The sequence below is a fragment of the Bufo bufo genome, chromosome 6 (assembly GCF_905171765.1).
Source record: "Bufo bufo chromosome 6, aBufBuf1.1, whole genome shotgun sequence".
NCBI classification, from domain to species: Eukaryota; Metazoa; Chordata; class Amphibia; order Anura; family Bufonidae; genus Bufo; species Bufo bufo.
In genome coordinates this window covers 284,849,007-284,870,684 of record NC_053394.1, presented here as the reverse complement: position 1 = coordinate 284,870,684, position 21,678 = coordinate 284,849,007, and positions in this window count along the sequence as shown.

The following is a 21,678-nucleotide window of genomic DNA, read 5'->3' as shown; positions in this document are numbered from 1 at the left end:
TGGGTTGAGGTACCAGCAACGACACTGGGGAAATGTCGCTCGTGTAGACGGCTCACTACACTGGTAGATGGGGCCACGGAACCTCCTGGATACAGGAGGTTCTCGATGATCTCTTCCTGAAATTTGAGGAAGGATCGTGTCTTACTGTAGAGAACAAAACTATTATATACAGCCAATTGAATTAAATATACAGACACCTTCTTATACCAGCGTCTGGTGCGGCGGGCCACTAAATAAGGAGCCAACATCTGGTCATTGAAGTCCCCCCCTCCCATGAGCAAATTATAGTCGTGGACAGAGAGGGGATTTTCAATGACACTGGTTGCTCGTTCTATTTGTATTGTCGTGTCTGCGTGAATGGAGGAGAGCATGTAAACGTCACGCTTGTCTCTCCATTTCACCGTGAGCAGTTCTTCATTACACAAGGCAGCCCTCTCCCCCCTTGCAAGACGGGTGGTAACGAGCCGTTGGGGGAAGCCCCGGCGACTAGGTCGCGCGGTGCCACAGCAGTCAATCTGTTCTAGGAACAAATGCCTGAAGAGGGGCACACTTGTGTAAAAATTGTCCACATAAAGATGGTATCCCTTGCCAAATAAGGGTGACACCAAGTCCCAGACTGTCTTCCCACTGCTCCCCAGGTAGTCAGGGCAACCGACCGGCTCCAGGGTCTGATCTTTACCCTCATAGACACAAAATTTGTGCGTATAGCCTGTGGCCCTTTCACAGAGCTTATACAATTTGACCCCATACCGGGCGAGCTTGCTTGGGATGTATTGTTTGAAGCCAAGGCGCCCGGTAAAATGTATAAGGGACTCGTCTATGCAGATGTTTTGCTCAGGGGTATACAAATCTGCAAATTTGGTGTTAAGGTGGTCTATGAGAGACCGAATTTTGTGGAGCCGGTCAAAAGCTGGGTGGCTTCTGGGACGAGAAGTGCTGTTGTCGCTAAAGTGCAGGAAACGCAGGATGGCCTCAAATCGTGCCCTGGACATGGCAGCAGAGAACATGGGCATGTGATGAATTGGGTTCGTGGACCAATATGACCGCAATTCATGCTTTTTTGTTAGGCTCATGTTGAGGAGAAGGCCCCGAAAAATTTTAAATTCAGAAACTTGGACGGGTTTCCACCGGAAAGACTGGGCATAAAAGCTTCCCGGGTTGGCGGCTATAAATTGAGTGGCAACACGGGGCCGGGTACGCCTGGTGGTATCAGGGACCTCAACCTCCTCGTCCAAACTTTGGGTCAGACTGCCACTGCTTTCTACAGGTTCATATTCTGACCCGCTGGATTAGTCAGATGAGGGTTCCCATTCCTCATCCGACTGGGTCAGAATCCTGTAGGCCTCTTCAGAAGAATACCCCTTACTTGCCATTTGGTCAACTAAATTTAGGGGGTATTCCCTGAAACTACCCAAGAAAAAAAGCAAGCCTGTCTTACAAATGGGAGGCTAGCGAAGTACCGGAAGCCGCTGCGATTGATAAAAAATATCAAAACTGATTTTTTTTATCGCCGCAGCGCTTGTGAAGTGATTGTGCAGTGATCAAAAAATAATAATTTTTTTGTCACTGCGGCGGGGCGGGCGTGGGTGAACGCACGTGTGGGCGACCGATCAGGCCTGATCGGGCAAACACTGCGTTTTGGGTGGAGGGCGAACTAAGGTGAAACTAATACTATTATAGATCTGACTGTGATCAGTTCTGATCACTTACAGATACTATAAAAGTACCAATGCTGATTAGCGATACGCTAATCAGCGAATCAGTGACTGCGGTGCGGTGGGCTGGGCGCTAACACTTACAAAGGGGCCTAAACCTAACAAAGGGGCCTAAACTATCCTAAACCTAACCGTCAATACTAGTGGGAAAAAAAAGTGACAGTTTACACTGATCACTTTTTTCCCTTTCACTAGGTGATTGACAGGGGCGATCAAGGGGTGATCAAGGGGTTAATTGGGGTGATGGGGGGTGATCTGGGGGCTAAGTGTAATGTTTGGTGTACTCACTGTGAAGTGTGCTCCTTTGCTGAGACCAACCGACGAAAAGGACCAGCAGAGGAGCACAGAAGCCATTTAACACCTTATATTTATAAATATAAGGTGTTAGATGGCTTTTGATTCGGTTTTTTGAAAATCAACAGCCTGCCAGCGACGATCATTGGCTGGCAGGCTGATGACGAACTTGTCCTCTAACTTTCACGCGCGGATGCGAACTTGTCCTCAGGCACAGTCACGCGCGGATGCGTCATCTCGCGAGACGCGAGATTTCGGGCAGAGCCGGCCTGCGATGCGCATGCGCGGGCCGCCTCTGCCCGAAATCTCGCGTCTCGCGAGATGACGCATCCGCGCGTGACTGTGCCTGAGTCAGCCGCCTCCGGAACGCAATCCTGCGTTAGGCTGTCCGGAGGCGGTTAAATAGATGATGGGATAGATCTCTGTACTGTCCCCTGATATATTTATACATAGTAATTAGATCTCCCCTCAGTCGTCTCTTTTCTAAAGTGAATAACCCTAATTCTGATAATCTTTCAGGGTACTATAGTCCACCCCAGTTATTACTTTAGTTACTCTCCTCTGAACCCTGTCAAGATCTGCTATGTCTGCCTTGTTTACAGGAGCCCAGAACTGTACACAGTACTCCATGTGTGGTCTGACTAGTAATTTGTAAAGTTGTAGGACTATGTTCTCCTCACGGGCATCTATGCCCCTTTTGATGCAACCCATTATCTTATTGGCCTTGGCAGCAGCTGCCTGACAGTGGTTTCTACAGCTGTTTGCTGTTCACTAAAATTCCTAAGTCCTTTTCCATGTCAGTGTTACCATTTAGTATGTACTGGTGACTTGCATTATTCCTTCCCATGTGCATAACCTTACATTTGTCAGTGTTAAACCTCATCTGCCACTTCTCTGCCCAAGCCTCCAATCTATCCAGATCCCTCTGTAGCAGTATATTCTCCTCTTCTGTGTCAATTACTTTACACAGTTTAGTGTCATCTGCAAAAAATTTATATTTTACTGTGCAAGCCTTCTACAAGATCATTAATAAATATATTGAAGAGAATAGGGCCCAATACTGACCCCTGAGGTACTCCACTAGTGACAGTGACCCAATCTGAGTGTGTACCGTTAATAACCTCCCTCTGTTTTCTATCACTGAGCCAGTTACTTGTCCCACATACAGACATTTTCTCCCAGTCCAAGCATTCTCATTTTATATACTAACCTATCATGCGGTACAGTGTCAAACTCTTTAGAGAAGTCCAGACATACGACATCCATTGATTTACCGCGGTCAAGTCTACACTGCGTGCAGAATTATTAGGCAAATGAGTATTTTGACCACATCATCCTCTTTATGCATGTCTTACTCCAAGCTGTATAGGCTCGAAAGCCTACTACCAATTAAGCATATTAGGTGATGTGCATCTCTGTAATGAGAAGGGGTGTGGTCTAATGACATCAACACCCTATATTAGGTGTGCATAATTATTAGGCAACTTCCTTTCCTTTGGCAAAATGGGTCAAAAGAAGGACTTGACAGGCTCAGAAAAGTCAAAAATAGTGAGATATCTTGCAGAGGGATGCAGCACTCTTAAAATTGCAAAGCTTCTGAAGCGTGATCATCGAACAATCAAGCGTTTCATTCAAAATAGTCAACAGGGTCGCAAGAAGCGTGTGGAAAAACCAAGGCACAAAATAACTGCCCATGAACTGAGAAAAGTCAAGCGTGCAGCTGCCAAGATGCCACTTGCCACTAGTTTGGCCATATTTCAGAGCTGCAACATCACTGGAGTGCCCAAAAGCACAAGGTGTGCAATACTCAGAGACATGGCCAAGGTAAGAAAGGCTGAAAGACGACCACCACTGAACAAGACACACAAGCTGAAACGTCAAGACTGGGCCAAGAAATATCTCAAGACTGATTTTTCTAAGGTTTTATGGACTGATGAAATGAGAGTGAGTCTTGATGGGCCAGATGGATGGGCCCGTGGCTGGATTGGTAAAGGGCAGAGAGCTCCAGTCCGACTCAGACGCCAGCAAGGTGGAGGTGGAGTACTGGTTTGGGCTGGTATCATCAAAGATGAGCTTGTGGGGCCTTTTCGGGTTGAGGATGGAGTCAAGCTCAACTCCCAGTCCTACTGCCAGTTTCTGGAAGACACCTTCTTCAAGCAGTGGTACAGGAAGAAGTCTGCATCCTTCAAGAAAAACATGATTTTCATGCAGGACAATGCTCCATCACACGAGTCCAAGTACTCCACACCGTGGCTGGCAAGAAAGGGTATAAAAGAAGAAAATCTAATGACATGGCCTCCTTGTTCACCTGATCTGAACCCCATTGAGAACCTGTGGTCCATCATCAAATGTGAGATTTACAAGGAGGGAAAACAGTACACCTCTCTGAACAGTGTCTGGGAGGCTGTGGTTGCTGCTGCACGCAATGTTGATGGTGAACAGATCAAAACACTGACAGAATCCATGGATGGCAGGCTTTTGAGTGTCCTTGCAAAGAAAGGTGGCTATATTGGTCACTGATTTGTTTTTGTTTTGTTTTTGAATGTCAGAAATGTATATTTGTGAATGTTGAGATGTTATATTGGTTTCACTGGTAAAAATAAATAATTGAAATGGGTATATATTTGTTTTTTGTTAAGTTGCCTAATAATTATGCACAGTAATAGTCACCTGCACGCACAGATATCCCCCTAAAATAGCTAAAACTAAAAACAAACTAAAAACTACTTCCAAAAATATTCAGCTTTGATATTAATGAGTTTTTTGGGTTCATTGAGAACATGGTTGTTGTTCAATAATAAAATTAATCCTCAAAAATACAACTTGCCTAATAATTCTGCACTCCCTGTAGAACTTACCTCCTCATAGAAACTGATTAAATTAGTTTGACATGACCGTATCCTATTGGCATATCCTATAGATATTACATAAATGTCCCAGATGGGAATACCCCTTTAAGCAATAGTTATGCATTGTTTTTTCTATAAAATTAAGTTACATTTTATGCTACCAATTTAGTGTATTTATTTCCCTATAATGGTGCCAAATGAAGAGAGTGGCACTTTTGCACTTTATTTTGTTTTAATACATTTTTCAACTTTAGGAGCGCTCTGGAATCACCATGGGTATTATGGGTATTCACACTATGTAGCGCCCCATTACTTTTCTTCACTATAATGGTGCCATATAATATAACCCAAGACTGGCTCTGGCTATTATTATTATCACCACAGGCAAGATTAAAATGACAGATATCACCTCTATAACACAGGATCCACCATTTACAGCAGGTGCTATTAAAGCTTATCTACCCCCCCCCCCTCCCCCGACCTCTGCAGAGGTCACAGAGCATGCCTAAAAAACGTTACCATAGAAGTTAATGGGGTCAGCCCCGTCCATTGCGTCTATGGTCCATGTAGCTGCTCTCAAAAGACAGAATATCTTGACATATTTTAGGACTAGCGGCTAGTGTGTCTCTGTGCCCCATGCTCTGCACCCCAATGTTTTGTGCTCCCGTGTTTTGTATGCCCATGTTCTGTGCTCCCATGCTCTTTGCCACCATGTTCTGTGCCCCCATATACAGTGCCCACATGGAATAATACTTACCTTTCCCTAGTCCCACAAACGTATCCAGTGATGCAGTCCTGGCCTCTTCAGACATCTGGAATAAATTGCGCTGCCTGCATCACAACAGAGCGCTGAATGGCAGGGCGCTGAATGGCCCCCTAGCCCTGCCAGTGCTAAGGAAGATACTCCATTACATCTGCCTCCTGTGGGCGCAGATACAATTGAATGCAGGGGTGCTGAGAAACTGAGTGAAGCAAGCTGATGACCAGGTGTGTGCCCAGGACAGTGGACCATCTAGTACCCCTTCAGGTGTAAAGCGTGATAAGCCCTGTTTGGCCATACAGGTTGCACACCGTAAGGCCGGCCCTGAGAATAGCTACTGAAAAGTTACCCATACAGGACAGATAAACAAATAAACAAATAAAAAATAAAAAGTTTAACATAACATAAATTAACCAATAGGTCATTTTCTGATGACACATTTCCTTTAAAGACTCTGACCAAGGAAGACTGGTTTGTTGCGCCCCTTCTGGCACCTAAGACACATGCTACACCTTCCTCCCACCATGCCAGCTTTGCCGCTGTTTATAGGTATCAAGATGCTCCACTGCCATCTACCATTCAGACATCCCATGGGACATTTGCAGATATCAGGACCCTACGACTCACCTCCTCCTAATACACAGGTGTCCAGATAACTAGCAGGTAGGTCATATATTTGTAACTCACCTCCAATTAATACACAGGTATTAGAACCCCTACCTTTCTCCTACTAATATGGAGGTACCAGGACCCTAACTCTCTAAGATACAAGTATCAGAACCCTACCTCTAAATAATACACAGATATCAGGATCTTACCTTTCATTAATACACAGGTATTAGGATGAGCCTACCTCTCACTAATACACAAGTATCGGGACCATGCCTCTTACCAATACACAGGTGTCAGGTAACTGGACTCTACCTCTCTCTAATATACATCTCTAACAGGTATCAAGACCCTTTTTCTCTCTAATACACAGGTATCAGGACTCTTTCTCTAATACACAGGTATCAGGACCCTATCTCTCTCTAATACACAGGTATCAGGACTCTACCTCTCTCTAATACACAGGTATCAGGACCCTACCTCTCTAATACACAGGTATCAGGACCCTACCTCTCTCTAATACACAGGTATCAAAACCCTACCTCTCTCTAATACACAGGTATTAGGACCCTAACTCTTTCTAATACGCAGGTATCGGGACTCTACCTCTCTAATACACAGGTATCAGGACCCTACCTCTCTCTAATACACAGGTATCAGGACCCTACCTCTATCTAATGCACAGGCATCAGGACTCTACCTCTCTCTAATACACAGGTATCAGGATCCTACTTCTCTCTAATACACAGGTATCAGGACCCTACCTCTTTCTAATATGCAGGTATCGGGACTCTACCTCTCTCTAATACACAGGTATCAGGACCCTACCTCTCTCTAATACACAGGTATCGGGACTCTACCTCTCTCTAATACACAGGTATCAGGACCCTACCTCTCTAATACACAGGTATCAGGACTCTACCTCTCTCGAATACACAGGTATCAGGACCCTACCTCTCTCTAATGCACAGGTATCAGGACCCTACCAATCTCTAATACACAGGTATCAGGACCCTACCTCTCTCTAATACACAGGTATCAGAACCCTAACTCTTTCTAATACGCAGGTATCGGGACTCTACCTCTCTAATACACAGGTATCAGGACCCTACCTCTCTCTAATACACAGGTATCAAAACCCTACCTCTCTCTAATACACAGGTATTAGGACCCTAACTCTTTCTAATACGCAGGTATCGGGACTCTACCTCTCTAATACACAGGTATCAGGACCCTACCTCTCTCTAATACACAGGTATCAGGACCCTACCTCTATCTAATGCACAGGCATCAGGACTCTACCTCTCTCTAATACACAGGTATCAGGATCCTACTTCTCTCTAATGCACAGGTATCAGGACTCTGCCTTTCTCTAATACACAGGTATCAGGACCCTACCTCTCTCTAGTACACAGGTATCAGGACTCTTCCTCTCTCTAATACACAGGTATCAGGTCTCTACCGCTCACTAATACACAGGTATCAGGACTCTACCTCTCTCTAATACCCAGTTATCAGGACCCTACCTCTCACTAATACACAGGTATCAGGACCCTACCTCTCACTAATACACAGTTATCAGGACCCTACCTCTCATTCATACACAGGAATTCGGTCCCTACCTCTCTCTAATGCACAGGTATCAGGACTCTTCCTCTCTCTAATACACAGGTATCAGGACCCTACCTCTCTCTAATACACAGGTATCAGGACCCTACCTCTCTCTAATACACAGGTATCAGGTCTCTACCTTTCTCTAATGCACAGGTATCAGGACCCTACCTCTCTCTAATACACAGGTATCAGGACTCTACCTTTCTCTAATACACAGGTATCAGGACCCTACCTCTCTAATACACAGGTATCAGGACTGTACCTCTCTCGAATACACAGGTATCAGGACCCTACCTCTCTCTAATGCACAGGTATCAGGACCCTACCAATCTCTAATACACAGGTATCAGGACCCTACCTCTCTCTAATACACAGGTATCAGAACCCTAACTCTTTCTAATACGCAGGTATCGGGACTCTACCTCTCTAATACACAGGTATCAGGACCCTACCTCTCTCTAATACACAGGTATCAAAACCCTACCTCTCTCTAATACACAGGTATTAGGACCCTAACTCTTTCTAATACGCAGGTATCGGGACTCTACCTCTCTAATACACAGGTATCAGGACCCTACCTCTCTCTAATACACAGGTATCAGGACCCTACCTCTATCTAATGCACAGGCATCAGGACTCTACCTCTCTCTAATACACAGGTATCAGGATCCTACTTCTCTCTAATGCACAGGTATCAGGACTCTGCCTTTCTCTAATACACAGGTATCAGGACCCTACCTCTCTCTAGTACACAGGTATCAGGACTCTTCCTCTCTCTAATACACAGGTATCAGGTCTCTACCGCTCACTAATACACAGGTATCAGGACTCTACCTCTCTCTAATACCCAGTTATCAGGACCCTACCTCTCACTAATACACAGGTATCAGGACCCTACCTCTCACTAATACACAGTTATCAGGACCCTACCTCTCATTCATACACAGGAATTCGGACCCTACCTCTCTCTAATGCACAGGTATCAGGACTCTTCCTCTCTCTAATACACAGGTATCAGGACCCTACCTCTCTCTAATACACAGGTATCAGGACCCTACCTCTCTCTAATACACAGGTATCAGGTCTCTACCTTTCTCTAATACACAGGTATCAGGACCCTACCTCTCTCTAATACACAGGTATCAGGACTCTACCTTTCTCTAATACACAGGTATCAGGACCCTACCTCTCTCTAATACACAGGTATCAGGTCTCTACCTTTCTCTAATGCACAGGTATCAGGACCCTACCTCTCTCTAATACACAGGTATCAGGACTCTACCTTTCTCTAATACACAGGTATCAGGACCCTACCTCTCTCTAATACACAGGTATCAGGACTCTACCTTTCTCTAATACACAGGTATCAGGACCCTACCTCTCTCTAATACACAGGTATCAGGACTCTACCTCTCTCTAATACGCAGGTATCAGTACCCTACCTCACTAATACCCAGGTATCTCGGAATACACAGACATCCACGTGTTTATTTCTTGTGACTAATAACAAAACTTGACATCTTCTCTTATTCGTGTTATCTTGAAGGAAAACAGCTCCAAGTTCCCCGATCGATGGCTTGAAAGTTTAAGATTATAAGAACAGGGGCACTTGACGTCCCCCTCCCCTTCGCTCCCCTCCTCCCCCCCTTCAGAGGTCCAACAGTAATTACCCAGCCAGGGCGACTGAGCATGAATTCTCAATATTAGAAGGAGAAAAGGCAGCACTGCTGAAAAAATATCACATGGACACGAACCGAGTGACAAACACACTAATTACTGTGACAGATATAATGCTGGCGAACAGACCAACGTGTACTCTGTCTGTCCTGCAGGACACAACCTTCACATGTAGAGCACATCTATGGACGGATATACACAGTAAGCCACGAGGACACAGCCACAGGCGACAACGACACTCACATACACACAGCACTTAAAGGTAAAGCTACACAGTAACACTGACATAAAGTGACATCACGCTGGCACTCGTCATTCAGTACATACACAGACGTATCCGATGCCATGCACAGCGTGACAATAATACACAGTCCAGGACAGGAACTATGGTCTTTATTAGGGGGGTTCACATCATGTTTTTGCCATCCGTGTAACGTATATATTGAGGGAATAAAGAATACAAAATTCTAGCACACCACTCTTTTCTATCCTGCAGAGTCCAGTAAAAAAAAACGGATATGTTAACGTACATGTTATTTTTTACAATGGAACTCTATGATGACGGATGCCACAGTATGGCATCTTTCTGAGGCATCCATTAACGTATACCTTAATCCATTTTTGTATACATTAATCAGATGGCAAAAACATGATTTGAACCCACTCTTATACCTTCATTATAGTATTATTTATTAGATTTATTTATACCTGGGATCGTAGACGTAGATATAGGGGGTGCAGAACAACCGGACCCTGGTACCTGAAGGGACCCACAGACTCCTCTGGCACAAAGAAAGACACGAGTATTTTAAATGGCACATGACAAGCAGGGGGCGCTATTACAGCTTTTGGTAAACCTGGGTAACAATTCCATTGGGAGCTGTATCTGAAGTTATATAGGTCGTCACTAATAACAATGGAAGACATTTATTATTACTGTCAAGGTTTGATCACCTGATCGCCATGAGCCTGTCTTCTATACCTCCCTTCCCCGCTATCAGCTGTTATTGCTGAAGGATGTTGCGTCTTCCCTGCAGTGGTGACTTCAGGCGGAATGTGGCATTCATTAGATATAAAATAACTGAAAAATCTGTTACCACTAGGGGGAGCTCAGTACCTAGTGATTTATTTTTTATTGAGTTGGGAGCTCCTTCTATTGGCAGCTTCAGGTATTACACTCTTAGCCATTTTACTCCTCAAGAGATGTTGCAGGAATTCTATTACTAAGGCTATGTTTCTACTGGTCTCATGATTTCAGTTTTTTTCCAGGAGCCATTACAGATCCATTGCGATCTGTCATTTCTCCAGTGGCTCCCGACACATACGTTAAATGGACCTATAGGCTCCCATTCACTAGACGGAGGCCCTGTTGGCCTCCGTTTGGCTGGTATGCATTTTTCTCTTTTTCGCTGGATGGAGTAGCACAGCAGACAACATTTAATGAAAGCCAATAATAGAAGTTTGAAAACTCCCTTGAAATGGATCAGTCAGGTTTTCATCAGTTTTTTTTTATTATTCTGACTGGAACCTGAAGCAGAAATGAACAGCGTGAATGCAGATATGAACAGACCCTAACCCCTAAACCAGCTTTTGAAAAATGTGTTATAAAGTACTGGAAGAAAACGTTACAATGCATGAGGCCATATCCACACGTCCATGTCCGTGTCCGTGTCAGTGGTTCATCTGTGAAGGGTATGTGTTTGGTCCCTGTGTCTGTTTTTTGGAGAAAGCACAAGCTTCCCAGATCTGTATGTCCGTTCTGCAAAAGATAGAGCATGAGCTATTCTTGGCCGCAAAATGCAGACCATGGACCCATTGAAGTCAATGGGTCCACAAAAAGAAATGGATGCAACACGGACGTCATCAGTATTTTGCGCATCCGTATAATACACACGTTTCTGTGCACGGGGCCTTTGGCCAAACTGTGAAGGGGGGAGTTTTGCTATCTCTGCCATGTGCCTTCCCCACCCCCTTAAAGGTGTATTCTAATGCATAATAGTGTTCTTCCAGGAGCACAGGCTATAAAAAAATAACAGAATTTACACTCACCAATCCCCGCTGCTGCCGTTCTGATGGTGACGGGGTCCCTGCTGTGTCCACTTCTATCTCCTGTCTCAACAATACAGGAAAAGGTTGGGATTGACGCTCAACCAATCACTGTCTGCAGTGATGACCCGCCTCAGCCAGTGATTGGCTGAGCAGCAATTCCAGACATTTCCTGCTGTGTCAAGAGAGGAGAAGGAAGCGGAGTGCAGCAGGGACCCCCGCACTATCAGAGCAGCATGGGTGGGGTAATTGTTAAGGGAGGTATAAGTTGTACAGCCCATGGGAGCACATTTATTTGCGCTGAAATACCCCTTTAAGGATGCTATTCTTGCACTTGTCAAAACCATAGTCTATAATAACACATATTTTAGAAGATGGATTTGGATATAAATATCTTTGCTATGCCTATCACACAGGTAATGCATATATATATATATATATACACACACACACACAAAATATAAATTGTAGAGGGAGCTTGACAGTCTCATGAGGTATAAAGCAGCCTGGCACAGGCTAAATAAAATGATACACAATGCTGGCTACGAGCGTGTGATTGCCAGTTTTCTTGTGTATAAGGCTGGCATAATTCTGTATGTGGGATTGTTGTCCTGCATTCGTGAAGAGCCTGGCACTGTAAAATGACAAGTCTGGCAGTGTGAATGACAAGCCTTATGGCATCGTTTGGAGGCATAATGGAGGCTTTTTCAAGTATGGTTGGCTTGATACAAAGCGTGGAGGGAGGTGGTGATATAATGGGCATATATTGCAGCTGTACTGCACATACCCGTTCCCCAGGCTGTGGCCCCCCTGCCACTGCTGTACTAATCAGCAAAATGTCCTGCCATCAATGTCTGTACTTAGACAACCCCTTTAATGAGGAATAGTCAGCTCTGTTAATATGTCTGTTTTAGTAAATACTTGTATTGACCATGAGATAACAGTTCTGGAACAGATTTTCTTAGAACTCAGAACTGTGCTGTTCCTCTGTTATTACTCCTTGGAATTAATAAATAGTTGGGGCGCTGTCTTTGAACAGTCTAGTATCCAATGAGCGCTGACATGTCAGGCAGGGTAGGGACGCACCGCACTAACAATTTTATCGTAAAAAAGGAGGAATAAGGGCTCATACCTACGAATTTGTGCCAGCCGTGCCCATATTGCAGCCCACAAACAGAGGGTCCACAATATACGGGCTTCGGCTATATGTGCACTGTTTCACTTAAATGGGTCCGTAATCCGAAAAATACGGAGCGTTTCCGTGGCATTTTGGTACGTGCCTCCGCACCGCAAAAAAAAATAGAACATGCTCTATTTTTTGCGGTGCAGACAGATCGCGAACCCGTTCAAGTTGAATGGGTCTGCATCTGTCAGAGCAGGCCACACAGTCTGTGCCGGTGCGTTGGGGACTGCAATTTGGGGTCCCCAATGCACGGCACACGCGCCGCACAAATGACAGTACACAGAATTTTGACAATTGAATTTTATACAAGTATTTACTAAATTGGACATGTAAGCAATGGTGACACGTTTTCTTTAAATGTTCAGTAGCTGTATTACATGCAGGTACCGTCATTTATTAACTCAATTGCCCCTGCTGCCTGCAAGGGTGGTCTGTCAATAGAGACGAGTGGAGGACGAGTTTCAAATTCCATTAAGTTACAGTGGACAGATCTGTGTAGTCCTGATGCCAGAACTACCCAGCAACAGGTTACTGGTGCGTGCAGGGTGTCGGACCCCCGCTGATCAGATAGTGATGGCTTATGCTGAGAATAAGCCATCACTTTGAGAATTGTGGAAAACCCTTTTAAAAATAACCTGTCTCCTTTCCTGACGTGTCTATTAGGCCTCATGCACACAGCTGTTGGGTGTCTTGCAGTCCGCAAATTGCGGATCTACAAAGCACGAATACCGGCCATGTGCATTCCGCATTTTGCAAAATGAGAAGGCTGGCCTCTAACAGAACAGTCCTATCCTTGTCCGCAATGCAGACAATAATAGGACATGTTCTATTCTTTTGTGGATAGGCAATGCGGACATAGAATGCACACGAGTCATTTCCGTTTTTTTGCGGCCCCATTGAAGTGAATGGTTCTGCAGAACGGAACGGAAATTTTTTTTGTGTGCATGAGCCCTTTTAGTAAATACTTTCTTCAAGAAATGACAATTCTGTAGCATCGTTTCCTAGAGCTTGGCACTGTGTTGCTCTTCCTAGAAATCTATAAATAAATTGACAACTGGGCATTACCAATCCCATTGTCAAAGGGTGTGCCCCTACAGAGTCTGTAACGATTGATATCAGGTGTGTAGAGACGCATCCCAAACTGGTAATGCCCAGCTGTGAATTTATTTATACATTTCTAGGAGGAATAACAGAGGAATGGTACAATGCAGAGTTCTCTGAAAAGCTGCTCCAGAAATATATATTTTTCACTAAAATAGATGTAATGGATGGTGACATGTCCTTAAATACCACAAGCAAACAGATTTTTTTCATGTGAAATTGACTTCATGATTCTCCTTAATAAATGTGGTAGTCAGCAACATTCAATTCTGAGAGCTGCATTACACAGCCATTCATGCTACCATGGGACTGCTTTTTATGCCGCTTGGTAACCAGACTCCTGATTTCAGTTTCTTAGAGAGGAGGTAAGCCTGGCAGCTGCCAATGTCAGCCATATTAGCTCTCCCTGGACTTGGTCACCTTGTCCTCCTGGCTCCTCACTTTAGTTTCTTAGAGAGGAGGTAAGCCTGGCAGCCACTAATGTCAGCCATATTAGCTCTCCTGGGACTTGGTCACCTTCTGGCTCCTCACTTTAGTTTCTTTTAGGGAGGAGGCAGCTGTCTGGCAGCTACCAATGTCAGCCATATTAGCTCTTCTGGGACTGCTTTTATGTCACTTGGTCACCTTGTCCTCCAGACAATATAGCAGTCATCTTGGGACAGAACCGCATGTAAAAAGTTAGACATGAGGTTATTAAAGGGAACCGGTCATCAACTTTATGCTGACCTCACTGAGGGCAGCATAAAATAGTGACAGAAATGCTGAGGTCAGCGGTGTGTCACTCATGAGCTAAAAGTAAGTGGTTCCTGAGAACCAGCATCATAATCATTGCAGCCCAGGCCTTCAAAAGAGTCACATCTACCTGAGAAGAGTCATGGTTATTCATAATCTCCTGCTCTCCTGCCCATCAGCTGATGATTGGCAGTTCTCTCCTAGACAGAAAACTAGGTATTAGACTGTCAGTCATCAGCAGGTGGCAGGGAGAGCAGGAATCCATGAATAACCAGGACTCTTCTCAGGTGGCCGTGACTCTTCTCCAGGCCCAGTCTGCAATGATTGTGATGTTGGTTCTCGGCAACCACTTACTTTTTACTTATAAATGACAGACCGGCGAAATCAACTCACCTGTCGCTACTTTATTCTGCCTTTAGTGTGGACAGCATAAAGTTGATGACAGGTTCCCTTTAACAAGCAAATGTTAATGTAGCAGTTTTATTGCACATCTTGAGATGCTTAGTATACTTCCCCTAAAAAGCTCTAGATTGAAGAATCAGTGGCTGAAAACTGGGAGCCCTACAGAATATGTACTACAGGGAGTGCAGAATTATTAGGCAAGTTGTATTTTTGAGGATTAATTTTATTATTGAACAACAACCATGTTCTCAATGAACCCAAAAAACTCATTAATATCAAAGCTGAATATTTTTGGAAGTAGTTTTTAGTTTTAGCTATTTTAGGGGGATATCTGTGTGTGCAGGTGACTATTACTGTGCATAATTATTAGGCAACTTAACAAAAAACAAATATATACCCATTTCAATTATTTATTTTTACCAGTGAAACCAATATAACATCTCAACATTCACAAATATACATTTCTGACATTCAAAAACAAAACAAAAACAAATCAGTGACCAATATAGCCACCTTTCTTTGCAAGGACACTCAAAAGCCTGCCATCCATGTATTCTGTCAGTGTTTTGATCTGTTCACCATCAACATTGCGTGCAGCAGCAACCACAGCCTCCCAGACACTGTTCAGAGAGGTGTACTGTTTTCCCTCCTTGTAAATCTCACATTTGATGATGGACCACAGGTTCTCAATGGGGTTCAGATCAGGTGAACAAGGAGGCCATGTCATTAGATTTTCTTCTTTTATACCCTTTCTTTCCAGCCACGCTGTGGAGTACTTGGATGCGTGTGATGGAGCATTGTCCTGCATGAAAATCATGTTTTTCTTGAAGGATGCAGACTTCTTCCTGTACCACTGCTTGAAGAAGGTGTCTTCCAGAAACTGGCAGTAGGACTGGGAGTTGAGCTTGACTCCATCCTCAACCCGAAAAGGCCCCACAAGCTCATCTTTGATGATACCAGCCCAAACCAGTACTCCACCTCCACCTTGCTGGCGTCTGAGTCGGACTGGAGCTCTCTGCCCTTTACCAATCCAGCCACGGGCCCATCCATCTGGCCCATCAAGACTCACTCTCATTTCATCAGTCCATAAAACCTTAGAAAAATCAGTCTTGAGATATTTCTTGGCCCAGTCTTGACGTTTCAGCTTGTGTGTCTTGTTCAGTGGTGGTCGTCTTTCAGCCTTTCTTACCTTGGCCATGTCTCTGAGTATTGCACACCTTGTGCTTTTGGGCACTCCAGTGATGTTGCAGCTCTGAAATATGGCCAAACTGGTGGCAAGTGGCATCTTGGCAGCTGCACGCTTGACTTTTCTCAGTTCATGGGCAGTTATTTTGCGCCTTGGTTTTTCCACACGCTTCTTGCGACCCTGTTGACTATTTTGAATGAAACGCTTGATTGTTCGATGATCACGCTTCAGAAGCTTTGCAATTTTAAGAGTGCTGCATCCCTCTGCAAGATATCTCACTATTTTTGACTTTTCTGAGCCTGTCAAGTCCTTCTTTTGACCCATTTTGCCAAAGGAAAGGAAGTTGCCTAATAATTATGCACACCTAATATAGGGTGTTGATGTCATTAGACCACACCCCTTCTCATTACAGAGATGCACATCACCTAATATGCTTAATTGGTAGTAGGCTTTCGAGCCTATACAGCTTGGAGTAAGACAACATGCATAAAGAGGATGATGTGGTCAAAATACTCATTTGCCTAATAATTCTGCACGCAGTGTATACACAGAGTATGTCTCTAAGGGTTCATTCACACGTCCGTTATAACACACCGTTTCTGTTCCGATTTAAATCGGAACATTTTTTCGGATCCATTAATTTCAATTGCCTCTTCAAAAATGCGGACACCAATCATAGTGCTGTCCGAATCACTTAATCCGTTCCGTTTTCCTATTTTTCGAGTATGCGGATCCTGAAAAAAAATTAAGCTTGTCCTACTTTCTGTCCGTTGTCCATTCAAGTCAATGGATCTGCATAAATGCGGATGACATGCACAAAACCATCCGAATGTCATCCGATTTTGCGGATCCGTTGACAGGAAAATGGATGGAAAAAAAAACGGAATAACGGAAACACGGAACGGATTCGAAGCACTTTAGCAAAAAAAAAAACTGAAGGTTGTACTGAAAAACGGATCCGCAAAAAAAAGGAACGTTTATCTGGAAAGGTAAAAATACTGACGTGTGAATGGACCCTAATAGGAGACAGGGTAAACATATGTCCTGTCTTGTGGATGTGGCTGCTGACTTGATGTGGTTTCTGATACTTCTAATTGATCATCAACATCTATGACAGGTTTTGGTTGAGTGTCTGGCAGTTCTTGGGTTACACGTTCAGCACTCTGGTCACGTAACGACAGCGAGATGCGCGGTGATGGCCACAAGATTGGGTGGTCTCCCTCCTTTCGGCTGATCTGTGTTTGATCAGGAAAAGAACAATCTGATAAAATCCGCCCCCCTGCCCCTTCTCCCAGGTCAATAAACACCTCTCGTCTTCTCTAATAAGCATTGAAATCCAAACTATGCCATGCTGCCACCCACTGACCACTGCAGGGAATTACACTCAACCAACATCACATATGCAGTACATGGTTCTAAGGCTAGAACTAGATGACTTCCGCGGTACTGTGGTAAGTCACAGGAGCTACTGAATGAAACTGCATTGTCTAGTCCAGGGATCAGCAACCTCCGGCACTCCAGCTGTTCTGAAACTACAACCCCCAGAATCCTCCTATTATTTCTGTAAGAGTTACAAGAACAGCCAACTGTGCAGGCTGGTAGTAATAGTTTCACAGCAGCTGAAGTGCCAGAGGTTGACCCCTGGTCTAGACAGTTGGGTAAATTAAAGGGGTTTCAGACAACCTACTAACCAGTGAAGAGTGGCTACAAAGTGTCTCTCACTTTGGAGGACCCAACACACCTACTGTATGTGTTACATGGAGAGCTGTGTAACGCTTAATTTCCCCTGTGGAGGTGCTACAGAGAAACTGAGTAGCTGCCCCCTTTTGACCGTCCACTCCCACCCATCTGCCCAGGGCTTTTAATCAGAGTGTCATATAGCTGGATTCTACATTGATCTGAAATTTTGAAGGCCAAAAGCCCAGGAGAGGCAAGTCTGACAGTGTAGGTCCCATCTGTTGGAAGCCACCTTGTCGCTGGTAGATGAGCCTGACACTATTTTAATTAAAAATGTGTGCAAAGCTTCTAATTATCATATAGTGAGTATAACAGTGCTGCAGTTTACATTTATTCATGTTTCTAGTGTTTGCAAGTATTTGCGCATGACACTGTGCTGCTATTTGTAGTCCGTGTTTGTTACACAGAAATTGATCCTGTGTGTCTGTAATATTCCATAGATTAGAGTCCATTGCTGGGCATCCCAACAGGTGGACACTTTGTGATCTGTTTTTGTCGGAAAAACCTTGTAAACAAAAAGTTTAAATTAAAGAGTAACTAAACTTTTAATGAATTTTTTGAAATACCCCTAATAATAATTTTCCTAATGGATTTTGTATTTTTACTAGAGATATTCCCCCCTAAAGCGCAGATATCTCTCAGCGGTGCACTGGGTACGGACTGTACACTTTATGAATGGGGCCGCAGAGAACGGAGTATGGGTAGGAGTATGGGGTTTACTAAATCCTGGTAAAAAATATTACCAGACCGCATATGATGTAAAAAATACTTTATTAATATATCAGATTAAAATAAATTCATACAAAGAACAGGTGCAAGAAAGGCAGCATCCACAGGAGGAAGACACAAAGGCATTGACTGTGTTATATTATCCACATAAAAGACATATAAAGTGCGGAAAAAAACGAATATCATAACCACAATAAAGCCAGACCATTACCCATATTGTGCTTCCTCCGGGATGACGCCAGCCCCGACGCACGTTTTGGTGGACCTTCGTCTGGGGGTAATGGTCCGCCGAAACGCTCGTCGGGGCTGGCGTCATCCCGGAGTAAGCACAATATGGGTAATGGTCTTATTGTGGTTATGATATTCGTTTTTTTCCGCACTTTATATGTCTTTTATGTGGATAATATAACAGTCAATGCCTTTGTGTCTTCCTCCTGTGGATGCCACCTTTCCTGCACCTGTTTTTTGTATGAATTTATTTTAATCTGATATATTAATAAAGTATTTTTTACCTCATATGCGGTCTGGTAATATTTTTTACCATAGGCATAATTACTTTTTTCTGTACTATATGATGATTGGATACATGAGTATTGTGTTGTATACATGAGTATGAGTATTGACTCTTGACATATGTGTATCCTATCGGCTCCCTATTCTTTGGTGGATAAATCCTGGCACAGCACATGGGCACCCGGTAACCATATGCTATGTCAGGATTAGCTGAGCGGCTCCTGCCTGTGCCTTCTTCGTTAATCTAAGAGTCCTGCAAAAAACAGAACCATGTGCTATACCAGCAAAAAAAACGGAACCATGTGCTATACCAGGATTAGCTGAGCGGAGTGGCTCCTGGCTGTGCCTGCTCGCCAAGAGCAGGCACAGCCAGGAGCCACTCCGCTCAGCTAATCCTGGTATAGCACATGGTTCCGTTTTTTTTGCTGATAGGATGCGGACCCATTCATGTCTGTCTGTCCGCATCAGTATGTCTGTTCCGTAGCCCTGCAAAAAAAAAATAGAACATGTCCTATTCTTGTCCGTTTTAGGCATTGTTACAATGGATCCGTTAAAAAAAACAAAATAAAAAACGGATGGCATACATTTTTATTTGCGGACGGCAAAGCACATACGGTCGTGTGCATGTAGCCTTAGAGGGGAATATCTCTAGTACAAATACAAAATACATTAATAAAATACATTAGAAAAATTATTATAAAGGGACATTTAAAAATAAAAGAATCATTAAAAGTTTAGTTACTCTTTAAAGCATCTCTAGCTGAATGGTGAGCGGGTGCCCACTACGGCATGAACTAATTGATTTGTTCAAAACAGACTTCTAGAGCAGTGTTAGTTTGGCACATGCCCAAAAGACTCCCTCACCCCCCTTGATTAACAGGTCTGGACATGTCAATCTCGCGATTGTGCTGTTTATCCAAATAGTGGTGCAAACACGGAGGATTTGCTGCTGCCACAGAGTAGCACAGGTGCCAATTGTGCATGTGCCAGGCGAGATGTTCGGCCCTGTCTATAAAGGGGGAGGGGGGAGTCTCTTGAGTAGCCAGAAGTCCATTTTAATAAATTAATCAATTCGCTCATCCCTATACCCACTACATAACCCCCCAACCCCCCTTCCCCCCCAAAGTCCCAGCTGGAGAGCCAAAACGAACTGCTAATAAACATGTGGCAACTACCCCCTCAAAATATAAGTATTAGTATATCTCAATACATGCTTTGCCCTCCTGAGGCATAAAATGTGCTAATTTTGCTGAAATTTGAAAAGGTTTATCCTGATTCCCTTTAAATTGCAGCATTGGCAATGAATACAATAAAGGTATGTGTATTCAGTAATTTTGCAAAGATCGCAGCGACACGCGAATCATGAAAAAAAAATCTGCGCGGTTGGACTTTCTGCGATTCGCATGTCGCAGCAAACGTGCAATTGGTGCGGCAGCCCCGTTCATTCCTATGACAGCCCTGCTACGCTGCAATCTTTGGTCACATGATGCCTGTGTAGATGTACCCTAAGGCCTCATGCACCCGGCACTTTGCGGTCCCCAATGCACAGGCACTATCCATTTGGCTGCCGCGACAGATCCAGACCCATTCAACGGAGGCACGTAGGCACTCTAGTGCTTCCGTGGGGTTCCATGCCTCATTCAAGTGAATGCGTCTGCATCTGTCATGCGGTGGGCACACGGCCGGTGCCCCGTATTGCGGACCTGCTGTTTGCGGGCTGCAATATGGGCCACAGACAGCAACGGCCATGTGCATGAGGCCTGAAATCAGCTATCTATTCGTAAAATAGCATCAACATTTTAAAACAGACACGTCATCTATTATTTATTTGAATCCATAGATCAAACATGGAAGTACATTCTCTAGTCCCAGTAACATAAAAAGCTTTAATAAATTCCACTCTATTTAAAAAAATCCATAAAAATTAAATACTTGATACGTGTTAGTGAAAAAATAAGCTACTTTTGCTGTAAGAGGAAGACAGGAAGCCACAGCTGATGAACAGATGGCATCCACCCATCTCATTCATCCTGTAAATCTTGATGATGTGATAAAAAAATATAATGTCATTTTTTGTACAGTGACTTCCATATCAAATCCTCCCACAATACAGCCAGCAGAGGGGGCAATATCGTTTTCTGATGCAGAATTTTAATTGTATGGTCATGCAGTCATCTTAAAGGGAGTCTTTCACCGAATATGACCATTACAGACCACTCAGATCAGGTTCTCCATTACTCTCCCCAGATTACTATGGTACCTTTCATATTGCAGTCCATCGCCAATTTGCTCCAAAAAACACTTTTATACCATATGGTAATTAGGTTCTGAAGGTGCCCAGGGGCGGCGTTCATGCGGCCGGTGCCCAGGCTCCTGGGCGCTTTGCTTACCAAACCCCTCCTCTTTCACCCCTCTGGCCCGCCCTTGTTTAATCTGATTACCTCCTCCTCTTTGTCTGAAATCCCGCGTCCTCGCCGCTCCACACATTCCCGGCGCGTGCGCACTGCATTGCCCATTATGGGCAGAGGAAC